The sequence below is a fragment of the Schistocerca serialis genome, chromosome 3 (genome assembly GCF_023864345.2).
Source record: "Schistocerca serialis cubense isolate TAMUIC-IGC-003099 chromosome 3, iqSchSeri2.2, whole genome shotgun sequence".
In the NCBI taxonomy this organism is placed as follows: Eukaryota; Metazoa; Arthropoda; class Insecta; order Orthoptera; family Acrididae; genus Schistocerca; species Schistocerca serialis.
The window spans coordinates 885,328,154-885,354,044 of NC_064640.1; positions in this window are offsets into that span (position 1 = coordinate 885,328,154).

The window sequence follows — 25,891 nt, forward strand, 5'->3', positions numbered from 1 at the left end:
ATACGGAGCAGGTTTAATACTTAACTTTACTCAATCATTGTGGTACATCTATCTTGACGATACACAGGAGACTTTAAGTACAATCACTGTATGGCTAATGGCGCCTTGCTAGTTCGTAGCCATTAACTTAGCTGATGGCTATTCTGTCTCTCGGCTAATGAGAGAGAAAGGCTTCGTACATCTGGTCGGTAGCTAGGTTCTCGTACAACTGGGCGGTAGCTAGGTTCTCGTACAACTGGGTCGAGTGCTCTCTCGTATCACGAGACCTGCCTTGGTGGTGGCGCTAGGTCTGCGATTACACAGTGGCGACACGCGGGTCCGACATGTACTAAATGGACCGCGGCCGATTTAAGCTACCACCTAGCAAGTGTGGTGTCTGGCGGTGACACCACAAAAGTAATGAAGACTAAGCAGCCCTCTTTCTTGGCAACGAAGTATTGTCCTCCGCTACGCATGGAAAACAAGACACTCTGAGATATTTAGCACCTCCTAGTGCAGACATTCCGATGACATTTTGAAATATAACAAACTTTACAACTTGTCTGTATCCTTGTTGGCGGTTCCTATATACATATGATACTGGACCACTCAAATTCCCAGTATCGCTGAATTCTGAAAATCCTTAGTTGCATTTCTGATCCTACCGATGGTTGCTTTCACTGCACTAAGAACATCAGGCGGCTTGATCTTCCATTAAGCAATATATCATATCATACGTTTGTTCCAAAGTCTTCCGAGCATGTTAATGAAGTAGCCAGGACAATGGATTCGCACTCGGAAGGAATGAGGTTTATACGCCGTCCGGCCATCCAGATTTAGGTTTCCGTTGTTTAGCTAAATCGCCAAGCCCAATGGTGGAACGTTTCTCGTCAAAAGGCGGAGCCTTCATTATGTCACTTATCAACTCCTCTGCGACGGGCATTATACTCTTATTCTCTCATTTTTCTTCCAGATAAATTCCTCATCTTACAGAAAGGAAACAACATTAAACCGCCTTCACACTATTACGATTAAGTATGATAACTGGTGACGTCTCATTGATATTCTCAGAAAATAATGTAAATTATTATAGTAAGCAATATTTGAAAACACGAGTGCTCCATTGAAGGAAATTGATGTTTGAAAACTGGAAATTTGTGGTTAGTTCCTAGGGGGACAAACTGCTGAGGTTATCGGTCCCTAGGCTTACACACTACTTAATCTAACTTAAACTAACTTACGCTAAGGACAACACACACACCCATGCCCGAAGGCGGACTCGAACCTCCGACGCGGGGCGCCGTGCGAACCGTGACAAGGCCCTCAGACAGCACGACACCTCGCGCGTCAAATTGGTGGTTGTATTTAGCTCTCCAGTAGTCGCAGCATTGAGCCACGGCGCTGTGAACATTCGTGTACTCAAGACAAAAAGAGTTAGATTGTCAAGGTTAAATCTAACTTTGGCTCAGAAGGGGGTAAATTACGCTGCTACAAAAGTCTTTGGTCACTTACCTAATAGCATCAAAAGTCTGACAGATATCCATATAGCATTTAAAAGGAAAAAGTGTCATTTAATATTTTGTATAATGTAATATCTTGTATAGATAACTTTTACTAACCTGACACGTTCCACATCATTACGAATTGTCATATTCATGATATATGGAACAAGTACTAATCAAATCTAATCTAATCAGCACATCTTCGGTTGTTCAGTCATCCTGATTTACGTTTTGCGTGATTTCCATAGATCGCCTGGGCAGAATGCGGGGACAGTTGCTTTAAAACGACCACGGCACGTTTCATCTTGTGTCCTTCTCCAGTCAAATATTTTGCTCTGTCTATGAGAACCCCGTAGTTAACAATAAGGTAAATATAAAATTTCGATTTCTGATATCTTTAAACAGCATGGAGAATTTTACAAGCTTGGAAATTTTCAGTTGGTTCTATTAATTGGTATTTAATCTATACTTACGTTGCGAATCAGAGGTGGAAATACAAACATGCTTTTCTTTCATAGGTCCGTTCGTTGTCTTTCGTCATGGAATCACATCTTCTACCGTTTGGTGCAATTTTGCAGTAACCATACTCACTTCCTTCATCTTTTGTAAAAATTGATATTGTTTTTCATGATTACAGGAACAGTGACGTGACGTTGCTGTAGCTTGTGAACTGAGGGAAACTGTCAGATTAAAACCGTGGGCCGATCCGGGACTCGATTTCGGAACCTTTGCCTTTCGCAGGCAAGGGCTCTACCGGCTGAGCTACCCAAGCACGACTGACGACCCCTCCTCACAGATTTACTTCAGCCAGTACCTCGTCGCCTACCTTTCAAACTTCACAGGTACTGGCGGAAGTAAAGCTGTCAGAATGCGTCGTGAGATGTGTTGAAATTTGTGTGAATTCCTAAGGGACCAAACTGCTGAGGTCATCGGTCCCTAGTCTTACACACTACTTAAACTCACTTATGCTAAGAACAACATACACCATGCCCGAGGGAGGACTCGAACCTCCGGCGGGAGGGGCAGCGCAATCCGTGACATGACGCCTCTAAGCGCGCGGCCACTCCGCGCGGCTCCTGAGTTGTTGCTGGATAGCTCAGTCGGTAGAGCACTTGCTATCGAAAGGCAAAGTCCCGGTTTCTCATCTCGGTCCACTAGACAGTTTTAATCTGCCAGAAAGTTTCATATGAGCGCATACTCCTCAATAGAGTCAATGGCTCATTCTGAAGAAAACTCTTCTGCTAAATGGAAATTCAGATTGTCAGATGACAAACGATGTATAACTCATTTGGTTGCAGGTCGCGTAACCCTTCCTGTAAGATCTAATTTGTCTTCAGTGAAATGTTAATCCACAAGGGAGACCGCAGCATGTTTACACAGAATACCTTTCTCGGTAACCATTCTTTCCATTAAGACTGCAGTCTACTGAAGCCTCTCACAAACTTCAGCTCACAAAATTTGTTTGTTACGAAATATGGTAGTTTGAAATATTTAGAAAATAATCTGCGTATTTCTGATAAATTTAATACAACGCTTACGGTACTTTACGAAAATTATGAGGTCACATCAAGGTCCGGCTACTGAATGATTTACACTGAAGAGCCACAGAAACTGGTACTTCTGCCTAATGACCTGTAGGGCCCCCGCGAGCTCGTGTATGTGCCGCAACACGACGTGGCATGGACTCAACTAATATCTAAAGTAGTGCTGGAGGGAAGTGACGTAATGAATCCTGCAGGGCTGTCTATAAATCCGTAAGAGTACGAGGAGTGGAGATCTCTTCTGAACAGCACGTTGCAAGGCATACCAGATATGCTCAATAATGTTCATGACTGGGGAGTTGGATGGCCAGCGGATGTGTTTACACTCCGAAAAGTGTTCCTGGAGCCACTCTGTGGCAATTTTGAATGTTTGGGGTGTCACATTGTCCTGATGGAATTGCCCAAGTCCGTCGGAATGCACAATGGACATGAATGGATGCAGGTGATCAGACAGGATGCTTATGTACGTGTCAAATGTCATAGTCGTATCTAGACGTATCAGGGGTCCCATATCACTCCAATTGCTCACGCCCACACTGTTAAAGAGCCTCCACCATCTTGAACAGTCCCTTGCTGACATGCAGAATCCACGGACTCATAAGGCTGTCTCCATATCCGAACACGTCCATCCGCTCGATACAATTTGAAACGAGACTTGTCCGACCAGATGACATGTTTCCAGTTATGAACAGTCCAATGTCGGTGTTGACGGGCCCAGGCGAGTCGTAAAACTTTTTTTCATGCAGTCATGAAGGGTACACGAGTGGGCCTTCGTTGAATGGTTCGCACGCTAGCGTTTGTTGATTGCCCAGCATTGAAATCTGCAGCAATTTGTGGAAGGGTTGCATTTCTGTCTAGGTGAACGATTCTCTTCAGTCGGCGTCAGTCCCGTTCTTCTAGAATTCTTTTCTGGCCGCAACGGTGTCGTAGATTTGACGTTTTACCGCATTCCTGAAATTCACAGTACACTCGTGAAATGGTCATTCAGGAAAATCTCCACTTCATCGCTTCTTCGGAGATGCTGTGTCCCATCATCCGTGCGCCCACTATAACACCACGTTAAAACCCACTTAAATCTTGATAACGTGTCATTGTACCAGCAGTAACCGATCTAACAACTGCGCCAGACGCTTATTGTATTATACAGGGTGGTCCATTGATCGTGACCGGGCCATATATCTCACGAAATAAGCGTCAAACGAAAAAACTACAAAGCCGGAAACTTGTCTAGGTTGAAGGGGAAAACCAGATGGCGCTATGGTTGGCCCACTAGATGGCGCTGCCATAGGTCAAACGGATACCAACTGCGTTTTTTTAAGTAGGAGCCCCAATTTTTATTACATATTCGTGTAGTACGTAAAGAAGTATAAATGTTTTAGTTGGACCACTTTTTTCGCTTTGTGATATATGGCGATGTAATAGTCACAAACATATGGCTGACAATTTTAGACGAACAGTTGGTAACAGGTAGGTTTTTTAAATTAAAATACAGAACGTAGGTACGTCTGAACATTTTATTTCGGTTGTGCCAATGTGATACATGTACCTTTGTGAACTTATCATTTCTGAGAACGCATGCTGTTACAGCGTGATTCCCTGTAAATACCACATTAATGCAATAAATGCTCAAAATGATGTCCGTCAACCTCGATGCTTTTGGCAATACGTGTAACGACATTCCTCTCAACAGCGAGTAGTTCGCCTTCCGTAATGTTCGCACATGCATTGACAATGCGCTGACGCATGTTGTCAGGCGTTGTCGCTGGATCACGGTAGCAAATATCCTTCAACTTTCCCCACAGAAAGAAATCCGGGGACGTCAGATCCGGTGAACGTGCGGGCCATGGTATGGTACTTCCACGACCAATCCACCTGTCATGAAATATGCTATTCAGTACCGCTTCAACCTCAAGCGAGCTATGTGCCGGACATCCATCATGTTTGAAGTACATCGCTGTTCTGTCACGCAGTGAAACATCATGTAGTAACATCGGTAGAACATTACGTAGGAAACCAGCATACATTGCACCATTTAGACTGCCATCGGTAAAATGGGGGCCAATTATCCTTCCTCCCATAATGCCGCACCATACATTAACCCGCCAAGGTCGCTGATGTTCCACTTGTCGCAGCCATCGTGGATTTTCGGTTGCCCAGTAGTGCATATTATGCCGGTTTACGTTACCGCTTTTCGTGAATGACGCTTCGTCGCTAAATAGAACGCGTGCAAAAAATCTGTCATCGTCCCGTAATTTCTCTTGTGTACGACGTACACGACGTTCAACGTCGTCGCCATGCAATTCCTGGTGTATAGAGGTATGGTAACGGTGTAATCGATGTTGATGTAGCATTTTCATCACCTACGTTTTTCAGATTCCCGATTATCGCGCGATTTGTCTGCTACTGATGTGCGGATTAGCCGCGACAGCAGCTAAAACACCTACTTGGGCATCATCATTTATGCAGGTCGTGGTTCACGTTTCACATGTGGCTGAACACTTCCTGTTCCCTTAAATAACGTAACTATCCGGCGAACGGTCCGGACACTTGGATGATGTCGTCCAGGATACCAAGCCGCATACAAAGCACACGCCCGTTGGGCATTTTGATCACAATAGCGATATATAAACACGATATCGACCTTTTAAGTAATTGATAAACGGTCCATTTTAACACGGGTAATGGATCACGAAGCAAATTCCGTCCGCACTGGCGGAATGTTCCGTGATACCACGTAATTATACGTTTGTGACTTTTACAGCGCCACCTATCACAAAGCAAAAAAAGTGGTCCAACTAAAACGTTCATATTTATTTACGTACTACACGAATATGTAATAAAAATGGGGGTTCCTATTTTAAAAAAATGCAGTTGGTATCCGTTTGACCTCTAGCGGGCCAACCATAGCGGCATCTGGTTTCCCCCTTCAAGTTAGACGAGTTTCGTTCTTTGTAGTTTTTTCGTTTGATGCTTATTTCGTGAGATATTTGGCCCGGTCATTATCAATGGACCACCCTGTATAGGCGTTGTCGAACGCAGCGCCGTATTCCGCCTGTTTACACATCTCTGTATTTGAATACACATACCTATACCAGTTTATTTGGCGCTTCAAGTTAAATGTCTCAATATGTTAGTAATACATAGTGGCAGAAGAACGTTCAGAGCATATTTGTTGGAAATCGTGCGACCTCTGTGTCAGTGTATTAACACAGAGCTGCAATAGGCGGGTAGCCGAAGTCGGACGTAAAAGGCAATGACGTTGGTGTCCGGCTACACAGCTCATCCGGATTCAGTGCGCAGGGCCGTACCACGCCAGTGGGAGGAACATGGTACGTGAGTCGATTCCCGCCGCCCAGGTGGAGGTGCTGCCGCTGCCGGGCAACCATAATATTCCTCACCGATGCCAACATTTTCTACGTGCTCGGAAAATCTCTCTCCTATTCCCAGCGTGATCTCATTTAAATCGCTGCTCACTGTTTACTACAAGACACAGCGGCCGTTTGAAGGAAAACTTGCACTTTACAGCGCTGGAGTTAATATCGTGCTCATTTTTAGGGTTCCGTACCTCCGCGGGAAAAAACTGAACGTTTTGTTCTCCGCCTGTCTGTGTGTTCCACTGTTAGGAACCATTTTTCTCAAGAGCGGGTTGAGGTATCACGTTGAAATTTGTGTCGCTGTACTATGGTCTACGGTAAGTTGCCGCTGTAGAAATTCAAGCTTCTAAGTCAATGAAATCCAAAGATACGGCCATTTATGACACATATTTTAACACTCGCAAAACTCATTCATCGAAACCTATAGAGTACTTCCTATTGACCTAGAACCATAAATTTGGCGAAAAAAATTCGAAAATTGTGAATTTGTAATTATATCACACTAAAAACATAGTTAACTTGTTATCTGACTGTTCACCTTTCTGTTAACTCTGAAACACTAAAGGGAGAAAATTTTCCTAAAACATACACTACTGGCCATTAAAATTGCTACACCACGAAGATGACGTGCTACAGACGCGAAATTTGACCGACAGGAAGTAGATGCTGTGATATGCAAATGATTAGCTTCTCAGAGCAGCCACACAAGGTTGGCGCCGGTGGCGACACTTCCAAGGTGCTGACATGAGGAAATTTTCGATCCGATTTCTCATACACAAACGGCAGTTGACCGGCGTTGCCTGGTGAAACGTCCTTGTGATGCCTCGTGTAAGGAGGAGAAATGCTTACCATCATGTTTCCGACTTTGATAAAGGTCGGATTGTAGCCTATCACGATTGCGGTTTATCGTATCGCGACATTGCTGCTCGCATTGGTCGAGATCCAATGACTGTTAGCAGAATATGGAATCGGTGGGTTCAGAAGGGTAATACGGAACGCCGTGTGGGATCCCAACGGCCTCGTATCACTAGCAGTCGAGATGACAGTCATCTTATCCGCATAGCTGTAACGGATCATGCAGCCACGTCTCGATCCCTGAATCAACAGATGGGGACGTTTGCAAGACAACAACCATCTGCACCAACAGTTCGACGACTTTTGCAGCAGCATGGACTATCAGCTCGGAGACCATGGCTGCAGTTACCCTTGAAGGAGCGCCTGCGATGGTGTACTCAACGACGAACCTGGGTGCACGAATAGCAAAACGTCATTTTTTCGGATGAATTCAGGTTCTGTCTACAGCATCAAGATGGTCACATCCGTGTTTGGCGACACCGCGGTGAACGTACATTGGAAGCGTGTATTCGTCATCGCCATACTGGCGTATCACCCGGCGTGATGGTATGGGGTGTTATTGGTTACACGTCTCGGTCAGAAAATGTTCGACTGCTGCCCTAGCCAGCACATTCTCCAGATCTCTCAACAATTGAAAACGTCTGGTCAATGGTGGCCGAGAAACTGACTCATCGCAATACGGCAGTCACTACTATTGATGAACTGTGGTATCGTTTTGAAGCTGTATGGGCAGATGTACCTGTGCACGCCATCCAAGCTCTGTTTGACTCAATGGCGAGGCGTATCAAGGCCGTTATTACGGCCAGAGGTGGTTTTTCTGGGTACTGATTCCTCAGTATCTATGCACCCAAATTGCGTGAAAATGTAATCACATGTCTGTTCTAGTATAATATATTTGTCGAATGAATATCCGTTTGTCATCTGCATTTCTTCTTAGCGTAGCAATTTTAATGGCCAGTAGTGTAGTAGTCTGTACTACTCCATATTTTACTCCAATGATATAGCTTACACAAAATAAGCACAAAATGTTTTTTTTCACACTCTGTACTGACGATACCAGATGGCGTGAACCGCGACTTGGTAACAAATGCAGTTGTAATTTTTACCATGATTAGTAATCCAGTGTTAAGCCCCCATTTTCTCATGAACGGTTTGTCGTATCCACTTAAAAATGTATGTCTCATGCGAAAAGCTATAGTCCCTTAGTGGTGTGAAAAATTTAAGCTTCTAAGTCAGTGAAATCAAAAGCTACGGCTATTTATGTCACAATTTTCGATGCTTGCAAGCTAACTCATTAAAATCTGTAGAATACTTCCCGTTGACCTAGAATCACGAAATTTGGCAAGAAGTAAGGTTTTACAATACAAGCAAATGAGAAAAATCCTGAAATTATTAAGTTGTAATTATATCACACGAAAAAAATAATTTTCCACATTTTATATCCTACTGTCAGTTTGTCTATCGGTCTGTTAAGACACCTTTTTCTCAGAAGTCGGTAGACGTATATCTTGACAGTATCGATATCGATAACAGATAAAAATCGTCGAAGTTCTCCATTCCTGGGACTGATGAACTAGCTATATACATAATTGAGTTTGTACGGAAACCTCGGTACGCTCGTCGAATTCAAACTTATCCGGATTTTTTCTTATTCTCTGTGATAGCAATTGCAGGAGGTACTGATTTTCACGTATCTCAAAAAAGACGAGTACTCGATAAGATACGTTTTGAACATATTGAAACTTTATAAAAATGTAGAAAACATGACCTAATATAAATACAGACAGAACGTGAAATTAACAGTGGCATTCAAAGGCTTCATGTGCAAACATGTACCATGGTTGAAGTGTATCAATCTGGTATACTATAAATAACGTCACTATGAAGTCCACGTACTCCTAGCAGCAATGCTGGGCAAGTCTAATGTTAAAAGGCTGCATCTACACTGATCTGCCAGAACTTTGTGACCACTGTCTTATTATCGATATGAACACGTCCAAGCGTCACCTGGCGAGGAAAGACCCTTAGTCAGACGGCTCCTTGATAGTTCTACTGCGGAACGGAGACAAGATGTGTCGCGTAATCCCCACCGCACATCCTTTTTAGTTTATATGCAGTTTATATGGCATAATATTTTAATTAATTTTATACTGCTTATTGTTGCGAGCACGGCGGACAAAATACGAGTTTCACTATTAGTTTCTGCAGTTGAAAATATTTTAACTTTACGCACTTTAACCTATCATGCACGGCATACGCATAACACTGAAAAATTTCCTGCTGCGGACGTACGATCTTTAATTTGCAAACTATTTTTATATAACACTGATCTGGCTTGTTAGATATGGAACATGGTATCTTTACTGTAGTGAATTATGAGAAAAAAGCCCTTCGCTACTTTCATTTCTTGAATGCACAGAAAATTACTCTTATTGCCTGTACGGAAGTTGTAGTATGTTATGTTCACTAAACGTAAACGCTACAGTGGATTTTCTTTTTAAATATATGAAGACTACTAACTCCCACGACTAACATAAGAGCACAAAACTAAAAAAAATGAAATTTAATTATAATTTTACTATCCAGAACAGGTTTTGCACAGCAGTCTTTGATCACACAACAGTAAAACTTTATGACTCATGAATTATTTACGAAACTGATAACATAGTAGCAGCTGCCCATGTACACCTGAAAATGACATAATAACATGCACAATTTGCGGGAAAACTGCTTTCATTCAATTTAATTTGAATTTGCCGCGGCAGCGGCTCCCGCGATCTCTGCACGGCTCAGCGGCGTGAAAAATTCCTAATATGCTGAAAACGGCTAAGAATGTGGAATGAAATCTTGGGCAAGCTAGCAATAAATTATTACAAGTAATAATTTTACAATTTCTTTATTAAAAAAATCACCATAAATTGAACGTACACACCTTTTACAAATATCAACCTCCAATGGCGTCTTTCACGATCAAGGGACAAACGAAGGCTACCTACGCATTCAAGCGAGCGTCACAGGCTCTTAAAACTTTAACGGCTACAAGAAGACAGACACTAATGTTTCAACCTCCACTATTTATAGGCAATTTAATAAGCATCTTCGTAATTATTTTTCATTATCTGCTTTGATACATACTTTCGCCGACCACAGAGGTTATTTGTGTAATGTAGATACGTAAATATTGCACAAACATAAAAAAATGAAAAATTATTTCCTTTTATACATAATCTACAACCATTCATACAGTAATGAAATAATAATAATAATAATAATAATAATACAATAATACACATAAACGTTTATTTTTATTATTTTTTTATACTCTAACGATTTTGTAAATGTCTTTCCAGGAGACGTCACAGATGGTGGCGACTCCATTATGCTCAGGAGAACATGGGTCCAGTGGAACTCGTGCAAGCCGCCTTGACGGTCAAGGAGTATCATACACTGGTTGCAGACCACGTACATCCCTTCATGACATTCATGTTTCCCGCAGTGGCATTCTTCACCAAGATAATGCGCCGTGTCACAAGGCCAGGAGGGTGATGGAGTGGTTGAAGGAACACAGTGGCGAGTTCCAATTGACGTGCCGGCCACTCAACTCGCCGGTCCAACATATCTGGGATGTGATTGAACGTGGCGTCAGAGCTCCCCGTCCCCTCCCAGGAATTTACCGGAATTAGGTGACTCGTATGTACAGATGTGGTGCCAACTCCCTCCTGCGACCTACCAAGGCCTCACTGCCTCCGTGCCACCGGCTATTAGGTAGATCATCACAATCTTCTGGCTGATTAGGGTATAACTTCTGTACGAGATGGCACAGCTATTCTTACAAAGTCTCGCTCAGCTCTGAGCAGCACCACACCTATCAAGAGCATCTCAAGGGTGCTCTATACGTTTTATCTTGGAAGATGGAGCTTGGCTTTCCATACGAGGCATTACATGTTGTTGAAGACATTCATCTGTGAGATGAGACGTGTATAACAACCTAGCATATTATCTCTGGCAGTCTGCACAGTAAGAGTTCCACGTATGAACATTCTGTTCATCCTTATGAACACGTCTAACTACGGTTTTCCGTCCGAAGACATTCTTTCATGGGTATTGGACGAATCAGGACGGCAGGGGCGCAGGCTTTTGAAAATTAATGTTGGTGCTGTAAATCACATTTCAGAAATGTGAAAAACCAACCCTCCTAAAATCTAGTTTCAGGTATTTTCACATGAACAACACTTGATAAACAAAAACAGATTGTTGTTTATTAGGTACTTTCTCTACATTAATTGGTTCAAAAAAATGGCTCTGAGCACTATGGGACTTAACATCTATGGTCATCACTCCCCTAGAACTTAGAACTACTTAAACCTAACTAACCTAAGGACATCACAGATCACTCAGACATCACGAGGCAGAGAAAATCCCTGACCCGCCGGGAATCGAACACGGGAACACGGGCGCGGGAAGCGAGAACGCTACCGCACGACCACGAGCTGCGGACGAAAATTAATTAGTTAATACGAAAAGTAATCCACTATCCACAAAGAAATGTTTCAATTTCTCAAATTTTTATATAATTTCTAATTCTCGCTCATGGAGAATTTGTTCCTACAAACAGTTGAGCGTTTGATGAAAATGTTCGCCACATTGTAGAGGTTCATGTTTTTTGCTTCTTATTTATGGACATGCATGATAGTGTTTTAATTCAGTTTCTCTCGCGTCATGCAATTACGCAGGTAATCTTGTAAGGGCGGAGAAGGAACGTTCTGCTGCATGTGTAAAAACTGGTATAGCTAAAGCCATGTTTATCAGTTTCATCAGCCGGCCGCGGTGGTCTCGCGGTTCTAGGCGCGCAGTCCGGAACCGCGCGACTGCTACGGTCGCAGGTTCGAATCCTGCCTCGGGCATGGATGTGTGTGATGTTCTTAGGTTAGTTAGGTTTAAGTAGTTCTAAGTTCTAGGGGACTGATGACCACAGCTGTTAAGTCCCATAGTGCTCAGAGCCATTTGAACCATTATCAGTTTCATCACCTCCGGAATCAAATTGCCGACGTGCATATGCGAGGAAGTGGAGCGCATTAACTCTTCCGTACTTCTAACGAAATAATTTTTCGATTTGCCCACATTTATCCTCATATTTCATTGCAGTGTTAACCTTTCTGTAGCTGTTCAGATTTTATGCCCTATCAGGTGGAGTTGTAGAATAAGTTCGTTGAAACCGTTTTCTAGAATTACGTTATCCTTATGAAATATTATTTCGTATCTGCAATCTTTAGGTTTGGAAGGCAGAAATGTGTCTTTTTCTTTAAGGTGAGTCATAGCAGCTTTAAGAAATCGATCCTCCACCGAATTACAATATCTAAAACCACAAAACAAATTTTGCAGTAATACTCACGGGGGCTGGCATAAGCATAAAGCTGTGTACCGTCACCATGTTTTCCAGAAATCTTTCGAAATTTTTGAAGTTTCGGATCTTCGACATCAAATCTTTTGGTCAATTTGTAACGTCCCCTTAGAAAAAATTGTGAATGATTGTGCTAGTAAACTTCTACAATATTTGATACAAAGACAGCTGAGTAAAACTGAACGTACTCAGACAGCTCTCTCTTTACTTATTCTGACCATCACTAAACTGACACACAATATATTTTAGCGCAACGCAAACTGACTGTCAGAAATCCCTACAAAAGAATGGCCCTGACTAACAATAACCTGTACCTTTCATGAATCACTTACTTCACAAAAATCTTCGTTACTCGAACTACTGCAATACAGTGAGCGCCAGTACTGCCAGCTAAATGAAAGATTCTAACTACCGAAGGCACATACTACTGATAGGCAGTTAGCAAATGAAAGACTTTGATAGAGAACAAACAATGTATTTACCTTAATAATGTTCAAAAGTCATCATATATATATATATATATCAATTCATGACATCCATCTTTACAAATTTCCTTTTTCTGACGGACACACGTCCAGATCGTCCGCTCTCAAAATTCTGCCCTCTCTCTCCCCACATCCACCACTGCTGGCGACTCACCTCCAACTGCGCACGGTACGCGCTGTTTACATCCAACTGCCCAACACTACACAAGCGAATATTCCTACAATGAGTGCAACTAGCCACAGACTGTACCCAGCATAGTCAGTGATTTTCATACAGAGCGCTCCGTGGCGTTACCAACATAAAAACCTAAACAGCCTACTTACATAGCCCCACGCTCCCCTCAAAAAATTTTATAAATTGTTGTGGGTAGTGCCCAAAACTGATTTGAAATTTTTTTCATAATTACAATAACAAAGATATCAAATGCACACACTTATTGATACACTGTTTGTCACAAGCAAGAAATGTCCTCACAGTTCATAAAGACAGCCCTGATCATTCGACGCAGTAGTACAAAGTCTGAGCAGCAAATGAAAATGCACACGGAAGTAGTGAATTTTCATGCAGTCTTGAAGAAGTAGTTTTGTCCTTCCAACGGAAAGAGAGTGCTAATTCTTGACATGCAGACAGGTAATGGGCCACAACAGAGCAAACCCACAGCAGAGTCAGTCGAAGTTTTGAAGAATATGGGAAGGTAGGTCATCACAGAGCAGGCCCACGGTGGTCCTTGTAGAGATGGCCAGCATCCATTTGTGACGACTGTGCGGCTGCACAATCACCATCGAAGTGTCTTGCGGATAATATAGAAAGTCCATAAACCACCACTTGTGCACTCACAAACTTTTTTTAATGTCTTTAGAACCAGTAGTGCTGTTAACCAGTCCCTTGCGGAATTATCAACTCACGTGCGAGCACTAACAGTCCCTTTGTTGTTCTCACATATTTTGCATATACTATGACGAAACAGAAACGTATGCAGTGAAATGAAACTGAATTTTAAGAACTGGTGTCCATACAATTATAAATTTACAACATAAGAATACAATTACAAAGGTAGAAAATACATCATTAAAGAAAATAATAATATAGGTAATATTTGTATTAATACGGGCTTTACAAAAGAATAGAAGTAAACGTATGCATCAGTGTTACAGGAATTATGACATAAATAAAGAAATGAGAATATTCAAACATTAATTTGATATATGATCATTAAAGGAAAAGATAACCGAGTAAATAATATCCAAACATTTTTCCCGAAGTATTTGAGGATAAGAGTGTTTTTCATCATAGTGAATGTAGCTTTGTATTAGAAAAATTTTACAACATAACTCTTATCATATAAACACAAAGACAGGAAGAACACAAATACACAAGGGTATACAAACACATAGCAGAATAACAGAAAAGGAAAGGACAGGGTTTATTATCAGTGTAACATTTGGTACTGCAGTCCAACCTAAAACTTCATTCCATAGATTTTTCCTCTCTTTTTAACACTTGTTCCCGCAAAAAAAAATCCCATCCATGTATGCTTTCTGTATTTATATGTTCACATATTTCTTACCTCATTATTTATTTTCCATGTTCTTACCTCATCATTTGTTTCCAAGAAAATCCTACCTAAACCTCTTTCAAAATAATTATTCTTCATTGTACACTACTTTTTTGGCCAAACCTTTTTCTTATACATTGTCAATGCATTTCTTCCAAATCATTCTCTTATATAGCCTACCCCCTCTTAAGCTAGCTTAAATCTACTGAGCTCCGACGCATAAACTAAGGGACGAGGCAATGCAGCAGCACAAAACAATTAACACAAACAGCAATGACAAAAAATGCAAATTGGCAAAGCAAGCAACAGTATATATCTAAATTAGCAAAGCAAATACAACATTACTACTAATATGAGCCAATGTGCAGCAACAAGAAAAATAAATCAATAGTAAAACTGGCTTAACAGTGTAATACAAAGTGAAAATCAGTAGCACTATGCCTGGCAAACAGCAGCAGCAAATACAATAACTTATACCTAAACATGACAAAGCTCAAGCAGAAAAAATATCTACAGTAAAGATAGGAAATTTCTACTACCTATGTCAAATCTTAACATTAGAGTGATGCATCACAATAACTTACTCTACCAAACAACTTACCAAATTGTTGAAAAAATTATGTATGCAATCTCTGTGAAGGTAAATGTCTGTTTGTGCTCCCCTTTTTTTAAAAAAGAAAGTAGATCATAAAATTATTATTTAATGCATCTGTAGACAGAAAATAGTTATTAGTGCAGCTATTAAATTTTATTTTAGTCAGTGCTGCAGTGCAGCTAGAAACTAGATATTAAACGAAATGAATATCCCTAACCACTACTCATTATTCATATACATATAAGCAAATAAGCACATAATCACATTCCTCATATAGCATCATCTAATTGATCATAAACATTTCTCAACAGCATAATACACACCGTCATCACAATAATAACATCATAACACCTCAGTCAAATCTCAAACACGTCGTAGCCTTCTTCAATAATTTCAGAACCTAAAAAAAATACTGTGCTCGTTTCAATAGTGTCATCTACCTCAAAGGTACTTCAAAAATCATGATCCCATACCAAATACCTCATTCAAAGCTCTCATAGTATCACAATGGTTCCAAAAAAATATGAACAGTTCACAAAGTACAGACAAAATACGATTTCGTAAGTGTGAACTCACTGACGTAGTAAAAAAAAATTGTGTATTTTAAATGATCAGATAGCTGTGTAATTCTGTGTTAGAGAAATATGATACCAATGTGTAAAGTTGTATGAGCAAATACCATACTAGCTAGGGCTCCTAGCGCTTGCCACACGCTTAGTACACAAAGTAGGCGTGTACCCCCTGAGGCTTAGTGTAATTATACCCTCAGGTGTTACAGATTACAGCAACGGAATGAAATGTCTCACTGGAAACCTTCTTTCTGTCTTTGTAATTCAAGAATCTTTCTAAAAATGTTCCAAGCACAAAAATTTAATTACTCAAATGCGGTTCCTGTAGCGTGCGTCTTGCTGTAAGATAATTTCTGTCTTTACTTGATGGTAAAAATGTGCCAAATGTCGTAGTTGTCGTCCTCCGTAAGCAAAGCTCTGCCGAAGTCAATGTACTTACCTCATCATAAACAAAAGTGAAATGCTATGCGTATAGATGTCGTAGTTATTACGATTATTGCCGTGATCAAGAACGTACTATACCGTAACGTATTGTTGTGCTACAGGAAAGACTGTCTCATTGTAACTATACCATAAAAGTTATGACTAAAACATGTTTTACTTTCCAGAATAGTGCAGAGAAACTGTGCAGATATAAAACAGATACAGCACAAAAGCAACAATGTAAATTGTGTCATTCATAAAAGTGATATAATCGTGTAACTGTCAAATAAACCAAATACTAAGTCATCTGTAATCTCTCATAAAGTACTTTAAATCCAGATTGTATTTTCAAGTAAACCAAAATGTTGCATTAAAATCTCATTAGCGGTATATGTTCTAAGTATGTAAGCATTATCGTCGTTACGTAATCGTGCAACTAAAAAGCAAGAATGTACATACAATAACACTGTGTCGTCTGTTCGCTACAACATGCATTTGTAATTACTGTCTAAATAAGTTCCCTAGTTTCTTGACTGGATATTTAGCCTCAAAACATTGTTGCATGGTAGCTGTTTCTAAGTGTGACAAAGCGTACTAGTAATGTGCAGTAGAAATCTTATAGCAACAACTAATTCAGAAAGCAAATTATCTCTCAATAATCGGCTTTATATGTGAAATGTGGTGTAAATCTTTACTCTTCCTTGTACGCAGATTTTCAACTTCAACACAGTTATCATGTGGTATACGTCAGATTCTGTAAGGTCCATTGCAAATCAGAAAGAATTTGTGACTCAAGTGTTTCTTCTTATGTGACAATGAATGAGTTTTAATGAGAACTTTCTGACCAATATATAGTTTCTTTGCACTTGCTTTACCATGTAGCTTTCTCCTTTTGCCTGCAGCAAAATTTATTTTTTTAATAGGCAAATCAGTTATGTCTTTGTGTCGAAGTTTACGTGCATTCGGAAAAGGTACAAGCTCTCTGAATCTGTTTGGTGGTTCTTCATTCTTCAGTACAAGAATAGGTGGTAAAGCAGTGGAGTCATGATGCACTTCATTCAGCACGTTTTGAAATAAGCGTAAATATCTGTCACAATACTGATGCTTTCTATGACAATAAAGTCTGCAAAGCTTACTGATTTCTTTCATAATCCGTTTAGACGGGTTACAATGTGGTGAGTACAATTAAATAAAAACAGGTTTGATTTTGATTCCGAAGCATGCGTGGCCAAACAGCACATCTCAATTGCGGTCCGTTGTCTGAAATGACTTTAGCAACGTGTCCAACTTCACGTAAGAAATTTTTAACAAAGGCGTTGGATACAGACCGTCCAGTAGCTTTACGTAACAGAGTGAAAGAAACAAATTTTGAAGTAAGTTCAACAGCGACTAGAACGTACGAAACTCCATTCGATGTTCTGACAAGGGGTCCCAAGAAATCAACAGCAGCAGATTCTTTTAATTTAGAAGGAATGACAGGAAACAACGGAGCACGATGTGAGATGGTAGATGGTTTAGCTTTTTGAAAAAAAAATGTTCAAATGTGTGTGAAATCTTATGGGACTTAGCTGCTAAGGTCATCAGACCCTAAGCTTACACACTACTTAACCTAAATTATCCTCAGGACAAACACACACGCCCATGCCCGAGGGAGGACACGAACCTCCGCCGGGACCAGCCGCACAGTCCGTGACTGCAGCGCCTTAGACTGCTAGCTTTTTGACAAAGTTTACAAATAGACATTACTCTCTGAATTCTCTTTTCCATATTGTTAAAATAACAAGTTGTCTGAAGAATATGATAACATTTTTGTGGCCCAAGATGTGCGTAGCTGAAGTGAATGAGCTTATTAACAAAATCGTCAAGAATGCAAAGTACCCATAGATTGTCATCAACAGTGGGACGTTTGAAGAGTATGTTGTTTCTAACCAGATAATAATACCAAATCTGTGTGTCTTTTCATGCCTTTTACTTTTGATGTCTCTCCAAATCGGATCTTTATCTTCTTCATGAGCAATGTCCTTTTACAGATGGGGTGATGAAGTTCTCAAAGGCGACTTTCTGAATATACAGAACACTGAAATTTTTTTCGAGGTTATGTTCTGTGTTACTTTTCTCAAGCCCAGCCGGTGCACGTGATAGTGCGTCCCCAACAATGTTCACCTTGCCGGGAATGTAGACTATTGTGAAGTGGAATTCTTGCTGAAACAATGCCCAACGTTTTAACTTTTCATGATTTAATTTTGAAGGCGAGACCTGTATACTTTTACGTGTTTACCAGAAAGAAAGAAACGGAATTTGTTAAATGCCCAAACGATAGCTAAAGCTTCTAATTCAGTGACGGAATAATGTTTTTCAGATTTTGTTAGCTAGCAAAAGCAATGGTTTTCTGAACAGTAGTGTCATTTTCTATGGCTTCTTGAAATAAATGGGCACCATGACCGACTTTAGAAGAATCCGTGCTAAGGCAGAAATCTTATGACAGATCTGGATGAGCTGGTTTTGGCGCGTTAAGTAGCGCTTCTTTCAAAGAATTGACTTCCAACCGTGCCTGTTCGTCCCAGTTCCAAATAGTATTTTTTCCAGAGAGAGAACAAAGTTTTGGTGTTACTAGAATTTGCATATTCAGAAAACGACGGTAAAAATTTAGGAGGCCTAGAAAACGGCGGACTCGTTTTTTTGTAGATGGAACTGGAATGGCTCTGATTGCTTCTAACTTTTCCGGATCCGGATGCATTCCTTCAGAAGAAAAAATGTCTCCCAGAAACTTCACCTTTGACCTACCGAATTCAGACTTTTCCAAGTTAACTGTAATTTCAGATCCTGCAAAAATACGTAACACACTGTTGAGGATGCGATTATGTTGTTCCCATGAGGCTTCTGCTATTAGAATATCGTCGAGATATCGGGTGATATGACGTTTTAAGGACTCAGGTAATATGGAATTTAGCCCACGAATGAATGCTGCCGAAGAAATGTTCAAACCAAAAGGAAATTTCCGAAATTGATAACAAATGTCGAAACAAAGAAATGCTGTTTATTTTCTACAATCTGGATGAAGTTCGATCTGATAAAAGCTGGATCTGAGATCGATAGAAGACAACACTTTTACACCATTAAAATTTTGAACATGTTCTTCCAAAGTTTGCGGTCTGTCTGTTTCAGGAATGATGATAGTATTGATTTGTCTCGAATCTAAGGTAAGCATGATCAATCCATTTTTCTTCTCAACAACATGTAATGGATTGTTGTATGAGCTCACTGCGGGCTCAATAATGCCCTCGTCCAGAAAAGATTGTATTTCTGTTCTAACATGGTCCATATAATGTGCCAGAATTACATTTGGTCTAACACAAAATTTAGTATGCTCACGAACACGAAACTGGTATTGAAATCCCTTGATTATTCCTGTTTTGTGAGAAAAAATGTGTAATGTGCTTGTAAAATGTCCAAAAGGTCCTGCCTATCAGTGTCATTATAGTTCTGAATTGTTTGAATTTTATTCTGAATTAAGTCATTAGTATCAAATACGTCGTCGATATCATCCCTGTCAATACTTGCAGAATGATTGTTAGTGTCAAGTTCCGTCGAAAATTCCGAACTGTTCTCTAACAAGAGGTAAAGCCGATTAATTTCCTCGTGACGGTTTGAGAGCCAATCTACAAATTTTAAAGCTGTTGACTTACCTTCCTTCACTAAACTTATTTTAGCACCGTGAAAGTTTAAGATTTCTTTGCAGTCATTCAAAAAGTCTGCTCCCAATATAATTTCTGTCGAAAATAATGGAACAATAAGGAATTTCATAGAGAATCCGTGGTTTTGACAAAAGAATTCTAAGTTAGTTTGTTGGTGTACAACTACACATTTTCCAATGATTGCAAAATGGCTCTGAGCACTATCGGACTTAACATCTGTGGTCATCAGTTCCCTAGAACATAGAACTACTTAAACCTAACCAACCTAAGGACATCACACACATCCATGCCCGAGGCAGGATTCGAACCTGCGACCGCAGCAGTCGCGCGGTTCCGGACTGAGCGCCTAGAACCGCTAGACCACCGCGGCCGGCCAATGATTGCACCTTGTAATTTAATCTTACGTAACGGAAGTGTGGGGCAATCGTTCGATTTGTCGCATTTGCTAAAAGTTGTCTAACTGATTACTGTAATGGGACTGCCAGAGTCAAGTACTGCCGTAAATTTTACATCATTTACTGTAATGTGAATTACGGGATAAGCAATGTTATTCTGTTTTACGTCGTGTTCCTGGAGTAAGATGTCCCTAATGTCTTCCATTTTTACGTAATTAATAGCCACGGCAGCTACGTTGTCAGCTTCGTAAGTACGTTTTGTGGCTGCCAACGGTGTGAGTCATTGTCTACTGTCTCTTTGCTGTCGCACGTCGTTATTGGGATTAGGAGATCTAACGTCTACTATTTCGACATGTCGAGAGGGCACTGCCCTGTTTGAATCCCGGCAGTTCTGATTAAATTCTGGTCTGTAGTTAAGATTATATCGTCTGTCGTCTTGTCGGTAGTTTCCATAATTTGTTTCTTGTCGGTCACATGGTGGACAATTTCTCCTGGAATCGTAACTGTGCGGTGGACCGTTGCGTCTGAAGTTACTCTGTCTCCCTTGATAATAATTATTTTGGTTCCCATATTGTCTGATTATCTCTGTCATAGTCATTACCGCAGAGAGGTGATCGTTCCCTGTAATTATTATTACTCTGCCAACGGTTGTCATAGAGGTGGTGTCTAATTTGGTCACGATTTGCTTTGTAAGAATAGCCTGGTCGTGTCCAGTTATTATTTCTGTCAAAGCGAAATTGTGACGGATGTGACCTGTAATTGTTGTGTTCCTGTTTTCGCGACCCGCGATTGTCAGTGTCAATTTCCAATTCTTGTAACAGTCCCTGAAAAGCTTCGATGTTGTTTTTCCAACGTCCTGCCCAAATAATATGTCGTAAATGTTCAGGCAATTGGATTAAGCAAGTATTAATAAGTTCTGAGGGGCTGTATGGGTTTGACAGATATTGATTCTTATGCAACATGTCTTCAAAATATTTGACAAGACGAAAATTCAGATTGTTGGAAATGTTTCATCATTATGACGCTATGTTTTACGCGATCTTGAGTAGCTTGAGACCAATATGCAGAGAGGAAGGCATGATAAAATTCTCCTTGTCTGTGACAATCGTGAGTGACCGATCGCATTCTTACAGCTGGTTCATTCTCTAAGTAGTCACACATAAATTCTAATCTGTGCTCTAATGACCAGCTGGGAGGAAAACAATGAGAGAACTGATGAAGCCATGATTGTGGATGAATGTCGTTGCCGGAATTCTTAAAAGTTTTGAATTTATGTGTAGTAATGAACAGCTTATAGTCAAGGTCATCATGACGGCGAGTCGCATATCGGTCATTGTTATGTTGCGTCGGTAGTTCCATCTCAGAATTCTTACATAAATTCCAAAATGCTCTGTGTTATTATTTTGTGGCTTTTCCGTATTTCTATGTCCCTCTTCCCGTATTGGAGCGCGAGTGCCCTCTGAAATATGTAATTCTTATTACTTGTTCCAACTGTTCTTGTACTTCCCGGATTTCTCTTTTGTGTTGCGTATTAATTTGATTTTGATTTTGTTTGAATTTTCTAATTTGTTCGAACTCTTCTATGTCAGTAAAGACTATCGATCTTGTGTCATTGAGATAATCATCTACCTTCGTATATAAATTATTTAGCTGATCAGAAAATTCGACTTCTTTCTCCGATAATGAACTGATTTCCTCCGTGTGTCTTTCTGAACCAAGTTTGAGTATCTACTGTGCCCTTTAAGTTTTCCTTAGTTTTTGTTAGTTGCGTAACCGAATCGGTAGATGCAACTGAGTCAATTTTAGCCCGCAGGGTGTCGTGATTTTCATGAACAATAGTTTGCAGTTCTTTTATGGCTGCTTCGTAATTCTGTAATGCATTTTCATGACGAGAAAAAATAGATTGAAAATGCTCAAAAATTTGTGTTTCTACGTCATTACAGACTTTTTGACATTTCGATTCGATTTTAAGTAACTCAGCAGTAAAACCTTCAAGTGTATTTTGAACTGTTTCTTTAATTTGTTTCTGATTTTGTTCCATTTCTTGCTGTGATTGTTTTTTATTTTGTTCCATTTGTTGCAATAATTGCAATAATAATGTATTAGTGTCTGGAACATGTTCCATTGTGCCTATCGACTGTGCATTTGCACCGGCAGCATTCGTATTTTGAAAAGCAGAAAATGTGTCTCGACTTAATTGAGAAAAAGGTGAGGACGCAAAACCTGAATCTACAGTATTTGCAAAATTTTGTCCTGTCATTTCGGATTCCTGAGGCGAGCTGTTGCCGACCGAGCGATCGACAATGCTTCCCTGTTCACTAATTGTTTCACTGTCTACACCATTATTTGCCACCTGGTCCATTTCCCTATGCACAAATCCTAAATTACTGTTCTGAATATTTATTAATTCATTACACGGTGGTGCTACCACACTACTCTCGTCTTCACTGTCATTTTTCAATTTACTTAGCAGCCTAGTGTTACATTTTTCACACACCATAATTATCACGTATTTCGCACGATAACAACAAAAGCACAATTTGAAGAGTAAAAATAAGAAAACACATTAACATAGCACTGACAATAATATCTAGTTAATTGCAAGCGCGGCTGCGAAATACATGGTCCAAGTCTACATGCATGCCACAACTGTTTAGTTGTACCGCAATGAAAAACTAGAACTACAAAGGAAATTCTCTGAACAATTACGCACTAGCAATAAACAATAACTACACTAATTACAAAAACTACACAAAAAAATCAGAAGACTCCAGTGAGGTATCCTCGGCTAATGGTCGACGTATGTAACGTCCCCTTAGAAAAAATTATGAATGACTGTGCTAGTAAACTTGTACAATATTTGATAGAAAGACAGTAGAGTAAAACTGAATGTACTCAGACAGTGCTCTTTTTACTTATTCTGATCATCACTAAACTAACACACGATATTTTTTAGCGCAACACAGTCTGACTTTCAAGAATCCCTACAAAAGAATGGCCCTGACTGACAATAACCTATACCTTTCATGAATCACTTACCTCACAAAAATCTTCGTTACTCGAACTGCTGAAATACAGCGAGCGCCAATACTGCCAATTAAATAAAAGATTCTAACTGCTGAAGTCACTAGCTACTGATAGGCATAGTTAGCAAATGAAAGATTTTGATAGATAACAAACAATGTATTTACCTTAATAATGTACAAAAGTCATCATATATATAAATTGATAATATTCACCTTTACAAATTTCCTTTTTCTGGCGGACACACGTCCAGATCGTCCGCTTATAGTAACCTCTCAAAACCCTAGCATCCCTCTCCCCACATCCACCACTGCTGGCAGCTCACCTCCAACTGTGCGCAACGTGACGTGGTGTTCACATCCAGCTGCCCAACACTACACAAGCGAATATTCCAACAATGAGTCCAACCAGCCACAGAGTGCACACAGCACAGTCAGTGATTTTCATACAGAGCGCTACGTGGCGTTACCAACATAAAAACCTAAACAGCCTACTTACAAATTGTAAGCAAGAGCTCCATGTTTCATCGAAACTATCGTCAGTTCAATTAATTTTACATCTCGGGCACTACACATATTGTCCGTGGCTTTTACGAGCTGTAGAGAGGAATTTTGCAGAACAATATTCAGCTGCTCCTAAAATTTTTATAAAAACTGTAGCGATAAAGATAAATTCAAAAGAACACATCACCGGCATCGGATTTTTCGAGCTCGAATTTCTCGAAGAACAAAAAATAACTATTCGTAACTCTGGAAAAACGGTTTCAACGAACTTATTCTACAACGCCACCTGACAGGGTGTAAAAGCCGAATAGCTACAGGATGAATAAAGCTAGCGTCTTGGCAGTTTACGGAGATTAAGAAATATTGCTATTCGCTTGGGGCACATGTGTACAAAATCTGTCACTTATTTCACGTTTGAAAGATAATTTCTCACCACGGTAACATTTTGTATTGCAATTGGGTCACAAGGTTCAAAGAAAGGGCCAAACGGTGAACATGCAGAACTCGCTGCTCAGTTTCTCTAATTTTTGCTCGCTACCCAGTAAAAGCGTGAGTCATATTGTAACCCTCTGTCAGTAGCAGTACCTTTGCATGACTTAATATCTAGAGAGAACCGAGTGAGAACATCCACTAAAATTGTCAGCAATGCTTCAGCTGTGGTAGATTGAGTATTATAGAAACCAAAAAATAATTCATTAATCTGAGAAATATCACATCGAAATCAAATCGAAGCTTGCTTGTGTTGACATATGTCGCTAATTTAATCCCCAGTTATCGAAAAGCACTGGGACTTATCAAATTGTGTTACACTTAGTTAGCCACAAGAGAACCTGCTTCAGTTGACGTGTTGTGCGAAAGCCATCTGTACTTTGTATGCCGATGTCAAGAGGACAAATCGGAGCTACCTTCAGCACCTAAATCTAAACTCATTATAACTAGAATTTTGATCTGTGTTCAAAAATGTTTAAATGTGTGTGAAATCTTATGGGACTTAACTGCTAAGGTCATCAGTAACTAAGCTTACACACTACTTAACCTAAATTACACTGAGGATCAACACACACACCCATGCCCGAGGGAGGACTCGAACCTCCGCCGGGATCAGCCGCACAGTCCATGACTGCAGCGCCTTAGACCACTCGTCTAATTCCTCGCGGCTTTTGATCTGTGTGACGACGGATTGGTAACAGCTGCACGACGAGATAACGTAATGAAGATAATATTCTCAACAGAGCAACTCATGCAGACTTCATTTATCAATCCTTAACCTTAGACATGAAACGCTTCATGTTCACAGTTTAATGAATTACTACTACAGCAAGACACTTTACCACACTTCTCACCATATAACATAAACTTACACTTGTTTTTCCACTGTTTTTGAAAAGAACGGCCACCACCAAAGTGACCACATTTCTTTGTTTCATTCCGTACATCAGGTGAATTTCAATCATCTGAAGCAATATCTGCGTATGTCGAAACCCAATCATTTGTCTTCATTGACGAGCGAACAATGAATTTATCCTTCACAAAACCAACTACAACAAAGAAAATAAACAAAATAAATTGTGATTGTAAATAATTGTAAATGATGTCCGCCTGCTTGGCTGGGTGGTGAAGTGCGTGCCTCCCGTCCAAGCGGGCCCTGGTTCGATTCTCGGCTGGTTTCTCCGCTCATGGACTGGGTGTTCCGTTGTCCTCATCATCATTTCATCCTCATCATCGGCGCGCAAGTCACCCAATGTAGTGTCGAATGAAATAAGATTTGCACTTGGCGGCCGAACCAACCCGAATGGGACCTCCGGGCCAACGATGCGATAAGCCCATTTCATTTCATTGTAAACGATACTGTGTTGCGCAATAAAGAAATCTAAACTAACGTGCCAACACACAGGTGTTTTCAACCTACACTGTGTGATCAAATGTATCCGGACACCTAGCTGAAAATGACTTACAAGTTCGTGGCGCCCTCCATCGGTAATGCTGGAATTCAA